The following is a 9167-nucleotide window of genomic DNA, read 5'->3' as shown; positions in this document are numbered from 1 at the left end:
GTGCTGCTGGTCCTAAATGGGGGAGCTCCTGAAGGGGATATTCCACTAGTGTGGGAAGACTGCCGAGGGGTTCCCGCCCAGGGCACCTCTGAAACAGACCTACCATGTGGTGCTGCTGAACAGCCACTCTGATTTGGCAAATCTTTTGACAGAGTTACAGATCAGAGTTTCCATGGCTGGGGATGGGAGTCCTGCCTTTTCCCTTTGTTTCTGGCTGTCTTAAGGGCTATTTCTCTCTTCAGGTATTCTTAATGTTTCCCGTGAGTTGACGCAGGGACAGGTCTCCTGCAAGGGAAACCAAGATAGTGAGAAAGCTGGTTATCCATCCTCAATCTCACTTTTTCCAATGTAGAAACCATGAGTCAGATGGAAATGTTCTGCAAGCTTGGTACTTGGCAGATTGAGATGAAGGGTGTTATGGATATGAAAGTCCAATTCCCTTATTATCTGCTGGAGTTTTTTCACTTCTCTTTGGCCCTGGGAACTGTCACATCATCATATTTGAATTCTGAAATATTGCAGCATTGTAGATTTGGTTTTGGTTTTCTTCAGATGGGAGTGAGAGTGAAGCCAGCCTGCTGCTATACCCCAATTTGAAACCAGAACTTAATTTGTTCTTATGTTTAAAATTTCTTAAGGTGGAAGTTCTGGTTATTTATTTGAGACTTTCCAAATATACTCATTTGACACTATTAATTTTCCTCTAAGTACTACTTTAGTTTCTTCCTACAAATATTGATATGATGCATTTTCATTTCATTTTTATATTCATAAAATTCAAAATGCTTTCTCATTATTTTGATTTATTCTTTCATTCATGGCTTATATAAAATTATTTTGTGTGTTCATTTATATTTGCATATGTTTATTTTTGTTGGGTATATACTTAGAAGTGAAATTTTTAGGTCATTGGCAACTATATGTTTAGTCATGTAAGGAACTGCTACACTCTTTTTCAAAGGAACAGCATTATTTTAGAGTCCCACCAGCAGTCTATGAGGGTTTCAGTTCCTTTGCATCTTTGTTAACACTTGTTACTATCTGACTCTTTGATTCTAGGCATACTATCATGTTTAAGTAGATTTTCATTGTGGTTTTGATTTTTATTTCCCTGATGACTAATGATATCAAACTTTTTATGTGCTTATTGGCCATCTGTATATATTCCTTAGAAAAATACTTATTCAGATTCTGTGCTTCTTTTTTAATTGGGTTATTTGTTTTTTTATTATCAACTTGTAAGTGTTGTTTATATATTCCAGATACAATTACCATATCAGTTATACGATTTGAAAATATTTCCCCATTCTGTAGATTGTTTTTTTATTCTCTAGATGGTGTCCTTTAAAGCGCAAAATTTTTAAATGTTGACAAGGTTCAATTTTATTATTTTTACTTTTGTTGTTCATGCTTTTGGTGCTAAATCTAATAATTACTTGTCAAAACCAAGATAATGAAGTGTTAGCCCTATGTTTTCTTCCAAGATTTTTAGTTTTACTCTTATATTAGATCTTTGATTCATTTTGAGTTAAACTTTATATTGCATAAATTAAATATCTACCTTCATTTTTTGAACTGTTGGCTTGTACCAGGAAATTTGGGTATACTGAGGAATAAGTATATGTACCACACTGTCTTGATTGTCATGGTTTTGTAGCTTTGAAATCAGTAAGTATAAATCCTCTTATTTTGGTCTTGTATTTCAAAATCTTTTTGGCTATTATGAGATGTTTACAATTCCATATAAGTTTTTGAATCAATTTCTCAATTTTTATAAAGAAGTTAACTGGGGTTCTAATAGGGAATCTGATAGCTGGAATTAAATTGCTAGAACAATTTGGAAACTATTGGCATTTAAAAAATGTTAAGTCTTCCAATCAATAAACACGAGTTGTTTTTCCATTTACTTAGATCTTCTTTAAACAATGTTTTGCAGTTTTCAGAGTATTACTTTTGCACTTCTTTTGTTAAATATATTACTATTGTATTCTTTTTGATGCTATTATAAATACATTGTTTTCTTGATTTTATTTTCAGACTGTTCATTGTGGTACGTTTTGTGTATCGACCTTGTATCCTACCACCTTGCTGATCTCATTTATTGGTTGTATTAGTTTGTGTGTGTGTGTGTGTGTGTGTGTGTGTGCATGTGTGTGTATTCCTTAGGATTTTCTAAATACAAGATCATGTAATCTTCCAATAGATTGTTTTACCTTTTCTTTTCCAGTTTAGATGCTTTTTATTTTTTCCCTGCGCTGGCTAAAATAGCCCGTGCACTGCAGAATAGAAGTGGCAAGAGCAGACATCCTTGTCTTGTTCCTGATGTTGGGAAGAATTCATCCAGTTTATTCCATTAAGTATGATGTCAGATATGGGTTGAGAGTTGCCCTTTATCAGTCTGAGGAAGTTTCCTTCTGTTACTTATTTCTTAAGGATTTCTAAATCACAAAATGTTACTGGTTTTAGTTAAATGTTTTTTTGTGTGTGTCTATTGAGATGAGCATGAAATTTTTATTTTTTAATTTATTGATATGCTGTATTGGGTTAATTCATTTTCAGATGTTAAACAAACCCTGCATTCCTGAGATAAATCTCACTTGGTCATGATGTATAATTATTTTTATATGTTGTTAGATTTGCTTTGCTAATATTTTATTGATTATTCCTTTATAATCCTTTTTATTTCTTTCAGGCCACTAATAATGACCCTTGTTTCATTTCCAGTTTTAGTAATTTGAGTCTTTTCTTTTCTTGGTCATTCAAGCTAAAGGTTGATTTTGTCTTTTCAAAGACAAGCTTTTGGTTTTACTGATTTTCTCTATTGTTTTTCTGGTCTCTGTTCATTTCTAATCTCATCTTTATTATTTTCTTTCTTCTCCTTGATTAGGTTTAGTTTGCTCTCTTTTTCCAGTGTCTTAAGGTGAAAGGTTAGGTTACTGATTTGAGGCCTTTTTTCTTAATATAATCATTCAAAGCTAAGAATTTCTCTCTAAACTCTGCATTACCTACATGATATAACTTTAGTATGTCATGTTTGTATTTTCAGTCATCTCAAAGTATTTTCTGATTTTACTTATTTCTTCTTTGACTCATTGGTTGTTTAGGAGTGTATTGTTTAATTTCCATATATTTGCAAGAGTTCCAGATTTTTTCCTGCTATTGATTGCTAATTCCATTTCATTTTGTTCAGGAACATACTTTGTATCTTTTTTTGTAAATTTATTGAGGCTTGTTTAACAGACTAGCAAATGGTCTATCCTGGAGAATGCTCCATGTGCACTTGAGAAAAATATACATACTACAGCTGATGGGTGTGGTGTTCTATAGAGTCTGTTAGGCCTATTTGGTTTATACAATTGTGTAAGTCTCTTATATCTTGTGGATCTTTTCCTAGTTGTTTTATCTCGTATTGAAAGTAGGTTATTGAAGTCTCCAACTATTATTGTTGAACTATTTCTCCCGTCACATCTGTCAATATTTCTTCATATATTTTACCACTCTGTTATTGGTTTATAACTGTTATATCTTCCTGGTAGATTGAACTTTTATCAGCATAAAAGGTCACCTTTTATCTGCTGAGGCATCTTTTGTTTCAAGTCTATTTTGTCTGAGGTCAGTATAGCTTTCTTGTAGTGCCTGATTACTTAATATGTCTTTTTCCATATTTTGATCATTATTCTATTTGGGTCTTTGAATTTAAATTGTGTCTCTGTTACACAGCAGAAAGTTGGCTTTTTAAAATCCATTCTGACAATCTTTTTTATTGGATTTTTCAATAAATTTATATTTAATATTATTTTTAATACAATTGGGTTTTTGCCTATCATTTTACTTTTCCTTTTCTATATGTCTTATCTCTGTTTATTCTATTCCTCTTTTTCTACTTTCTTTCTTTTTTTTTTTTTTTTTCCAAAGCAACAAAGGCAGAGACTTATTGAAAACAAAAGTATACTCCACAGGGCGGGAGTGGGCTGAGCACAGGGGCTTAGGAGTCCTTTTTTTGCTAGTTTCTTTTCCAATAATGAATATTTTCTTGTGTAACATTTTAATTCCTTTAATTATTTTTACTACATTCCTTTGAGTTATTTTCTTGGTGATTGCTTTAGAGCTTACCATATACCTCTTAAATTATCAAAATCTTTTTCAAACTTATATGAATTTAATTTCCATAATATATGAAAATATTACTCCCACATATTTCTATTTGATTTCCCCTTTCAATGATATTACTGTTATATATATTACATCTAACAATACATTTTATAATTATTCTTTACCATCTGACGTTATTTACTTACCTAGTATAGCTTTGCCCACTTCCATCTACTTTGTGCTGTTATACTCAGATACATTATACAAATATTGCATTTCTGTATAAGCCCAGCAATATGGCATATATATATATATATATACACACACACACACATACAATTTCAAAAATCACTTGAGAGAAGAAAAAAAGGATATGAATTTTTACACTTATTTAAAATAACATGATAAACTTTATCTATCAATGCCTTTTGTTTTCTCCTATAGATCTGAAATACCATCTGGTCTCACTTGTTTTCAGACTGTAGAAAATCTTTTAATATCTTGTCAGGTGAGACAGCTAGCAACAAAATCTCTGTATTTATCTGGGAAAGTCTTATTTCATCTTTAATTTTGAAAGACATGTTTGCAGGATACTTAGTTCTCTAGAGTGTTTGTTCAGTTATTTTTTTCTCTTTCATGCCTAATAAAATGTTTTCTCACTGCCTTCTGCCCTCTGGTGTTTCTGCTGAGAAGTCAGTTATTAGTCTCATTTGTTTTTCGCATAAGCAATGAGTTGTTTTTATCTTACTGCATTCGACATTTCCTCCTTGTCTGATTTGCAGAATTTTTACTATGACATGTCTTCTTCTGGATCTCTGCATTTATCTTACTTGGAATTTATTGAGCATCTTGGCTGTGTAGGTTATTATTTTTCAATAAATTTAGGAAGTTTTCTGCCATTACTTTTTCAAATATTTTTCTTCCTCTCCATCTGATATTACAAGTAAACATAACTGTCATGCTTAATGGTATACTGCCTTTCTCTGAGGCTTTGTTAGTTTTTCTTTATTCTTCTTTCTCTCTTCTCTTTGGCTTGTATAATCTCTATTATTATATCTTCAAGTTTACTAATTCTTTTTTATATCAGTTAATATCTACTATTTAGTCTTTTTGGGCAATTTTTATTTTAGGTATTGTACTTTTGAACTCTAGACTTCCCATTGGTTCTTATGATTCATATCTCTTTATTAACATATTTAATATAACATTGTCATCATGCTTATTTTTCCTGCTTCAATGCTTTAGTTCTTTTTTTTTGTTGTTGTTTTTTTTTTTTTTTTTTTTTTGAGACGGAGTATCGCTCTGTCACCCAGGCTAGAGAGCAGTGGTGCGATCTCGGCTCACTGTAATCTCTGCCTCCCAAGTTCAAGTGATTCTCCTGTTTCAGCCTCCCGAATAGCTGGGACTACAGGTGCCCACCACCACTTCCAGCTAATTTTTGTATTTCTAGTATAGACAGGGTTTCACCATATTTGTAGGTTGGTCTCAAAACTCTTGACCTCAGGTGATCCACCCACTTTGGCCTCCCAAAGGTCTGGGATTACAGGAGTGAGCCACCATGCCCAGCCTCTTTTAGTTCTTTAAATATACTTATAATGGCTTCCTTGAAGTTTGGTTACACTTACGTGAAGTTTCTGTTGTCTGTTTTCTTTTTTTGCTGGTACATGGGCCATAATTTTTTATTTCTTTGCATGCCTTGAAATTATTGCTGAAACTTGACCTTTTAGATAAAATGTTGCTGCAACTTTAGGTACTGGTCCCCTCCCCTCTCTGGGGCTTGCTATTGTTATTTCTTGTTTATTTGTTTAAAAATTGGCTTGAAAATTTTAATTCACTCCATTTCACCCTCTATCAGTGTTAGGCCTCTAATATTGTTCTTCTTGAAGGCACAGCTTTGGGTTTGCATCCTGGGACAACAGTGGTTTGATATGGCTCTCTCATTCTTTTTCCCTGTCCACATCCAGCTGTTAAACTCCAGTAACTGCTGAATGATGGATGTATTGTTTTCAAAAGTATCCTGAATAAACTTCTCTACACCAATCTAATAAAATTCTAGTTCCTTTGAAGGAGGCTTTGAAATTGCCTTTGCCAAAGTTATCACTAAGACAATTATTACAGTGAAAGAGATCTGACCTAACTGACTCCATCTTGCTTCTAACCTCTAACCCATCCTTGTTCATTCCTGTGAGTAGGCCGCACTAACTCTGGGAGGAACTTAGTTTATGGTTTAGCTCTGAAACAAAGACAATAACAGCTCTTTCCCCAAACAAACCTCCTTCCTGCCTGGGGACTAGACTGCCTTTGTAAAACTAACAAATTAGCCAAAAGATGAGAAATTATGTATTAGGAGTCATGCCACTAGAGGCTGCAAGTTTGTAAACCCTCTCAGATTGCTCCTGAGGATAACATCACAATTACAAAACCTAAGATCAGTGCATGAGATATTTTACAGACTCTGCACTTGGTGGATCAGCTGGCACCACCCAGATGGATAAAGTGACTCATCTGGTCTTGTGGGCCCCCACCCAGGAGCTGACTCAGCACAAGAGGACAACTTCAACTCCCTATTATTCCATCTCCAACCCAACCAATCAGTACTTCCCACTTCCCAAGCCCTAACCCCCCAAATTATTCTTAAAACACTCCGATCCCTGAATTATAGGAGACTGATTTGAATAATAATAAAACTCTAGTCTCCATACACAGCCAGCTCTACATGAATTACTCTTTCTCTATTGTAATTCCCCTGTCTTGATAAATCGGCTCTGTCTAGGCAGTGGGCGAGGTGAACTAGTTGGGTGGTTACAGTTTGTGTATATACAGTGTGTACAGTTGTGTCTATATTTGATATTTATTCTGACCTCAGAAGGGCTCTTTCCAGCTGTCTTATTCCTCAGTTCTCTCCTAAAACTACCCAGCTATCATCTAGACTTTATCTACATTAAATCCAAGAGCCTCTTTCTAATTGTCTTTCACCACAACTACCTCCATTATTCTTAAGAGTGTCTATACTATGGAACTTCTCCATGCTCTGCTGCAATTGATGTCAGTTCCTTTGGGAAGAGATTAGGAGCTGTCTGTTTTAAGGCTTGTTTCTTCCCATCTGTTTTATGGCTTGTTTCTTCCCATAGGCAAAATTTTTGAGTAAGGCTCTGGAGTTGTGAATAAAGACAATGGCAAGCTTCTCTGGACTACTGTAGGAGCTTAGTGGAAGAAGTGATGGGGAGGGAAGCAGCCTGAGCCTGAAAACCCTCTTGGATTTTCTCTTCTTGCATGGAACCACCTACCAAGCTGGGGCATGCATGCTGCATCAAGGAAAAGCCTCCATTCCATGAGTGGAATCTCAAAGGAAGAAAGAAGCCAGCACTTCTCAACTACACTTTCCCAAACCTTAGCCTCCTTAACAGATAGCCAGGCACAGGATGAGAAACTCATATCCTGTTTCTGACAGAAAGAAAGCTCTCTCACTGGAAACTAAAGGGAAAGAGACTCCTGTGATCTTAGCTACAGAAGAAAAAAATGAAGTCTCTTTTTCACTATGCTGAGAAAAAGGAGGGAGGCAGTTGTCATGGCTCAACATTTTCACCAAATATTTCTTGATTTTCTTGAATAGATGCTTCTTTATTTGCTGTTTGCTCTTAAGACAATTTTCAAAGGCTGTATATTGTTTTTTCTTTCCTTTCTTTTCTTTTCTTTTTCACTGGGAAGTAGATCAGCAAAGCTCTATCCACTATCATACTGGAAGTCAATCCGAACCCTTTAAAAAATCTATTTGTGTTGCAAGTCTTCTGGGAAAAGTTTTCCCAGTTATAAGATTTCTGCAGATACACACACACACATACACATAAGTTTTTTTTTTTTAAAAAACTTTTTTGTCGTTTTTTTTTAAACAACAAAAAGCATTGCAGCACAACAAAAATGTCTAAATTTTTTTACATTTTTTCGCTTAAATGGTTTTAACAAAATGCGTCTGTTTTGTGTAGCTAATTGCTACCAGTCTGTAACTAAACCCAAGATTACAGTAGCTCAACACATAGAATTTATAGATAAGTCAATTTTGTAACCTTGCCTTTTGGCTTTTGGTTTTTGACTCCTATATTGCATAACAGATGTTCAGGGTTGATGAACACCTGCTCACCTCCATTCCCATCTGGCCTAGAACCTTTAAATTGGCTATAAACCTTTTTGCTCAAAGTCCCTTGGCCATAGGGGTCCCACCAAGCAACAGGATAAACCTGAGGCAGCTAGCCACACCAACCCAACAATGCTATGGGACACAATGAAAGTTTGGCCATTGAGGTTGCCTCTGGCAAATCTTGTCCAGAAGCAGGAGAATTAAGGCCAAAAATGAAATTTTAAGCCTTGCAACTGACTAAATAGATCCCTTTCTTGGCCAAGGGAATCACAAACGAACCTGAGAAACTAGCTCAGGTTATAATGGGAAGAGGGGATTTGGACATACCTCATTATAAGCGTGCCCTTTGGAGTTTAGACACAACTGACCGGCATTAACATTAAAATAGAGACCGTAAGACTGACAAATCACTCTTTGTAGCAATAAAATACAAAATTCCAAAATTGGAATTTATGGTGTCTGGGATACCATCACATGACAGATAGCAGGCCCTAAAGGAAACCAGTGTATTTTACCACAAAATATATTTCTTTGGCTTATTTTGGAATGGCCCTGCAAAGCTGTCCCTTGTGGGGGGAATTTGCATTCTGTAGAGGATCTCCTTTCCTTTCTAAAGGAAATCTTATTAAAGATTATTGGTAACATACAAATGTCTTCAAAATGTAAATGTGGTCTAAATTATGTTCAAATATTAGGTTTGCTAAATGCTTTAAGGTCATAAACTGCTTCTTTGGCTTTTGAAAATTGTTTAACTTGCCTGCTTTCCAGCTAGGTAAGGCCTGGGGACATGTGGAGTTGGCCGCACCCCCTAGCTATGCTGGAATTAGAACTTATCAGAACATAACTTACCAGGTTTTATGTTAAAATTAAAATTGCTTAGAGTCATCCTTATAACACACAATTAAGACTACTAGAAAGAGTTTTACACGCAAGATGTGTA

Source organism: Pongo abelii, chromosome 3 (genome assembly GCF_028885655.2).
Source record: "Pongo abelii isolate AG06213 chromosome 3, NHGRI_mPonAbe1-v2.0_pri, whole genome shotgun sequence".
In the NCBI taxonomy this organism is placed as follows: Eukaryota; Metazoa; Chordata; class Mammalia; order Primates; family Hominidae; genus Pongo; species Pongo abelii.
The sequence above is the reverse complement of the archived record's forward strand: the minus strand, read 5'-3'. Positions refer to the sequence as shown.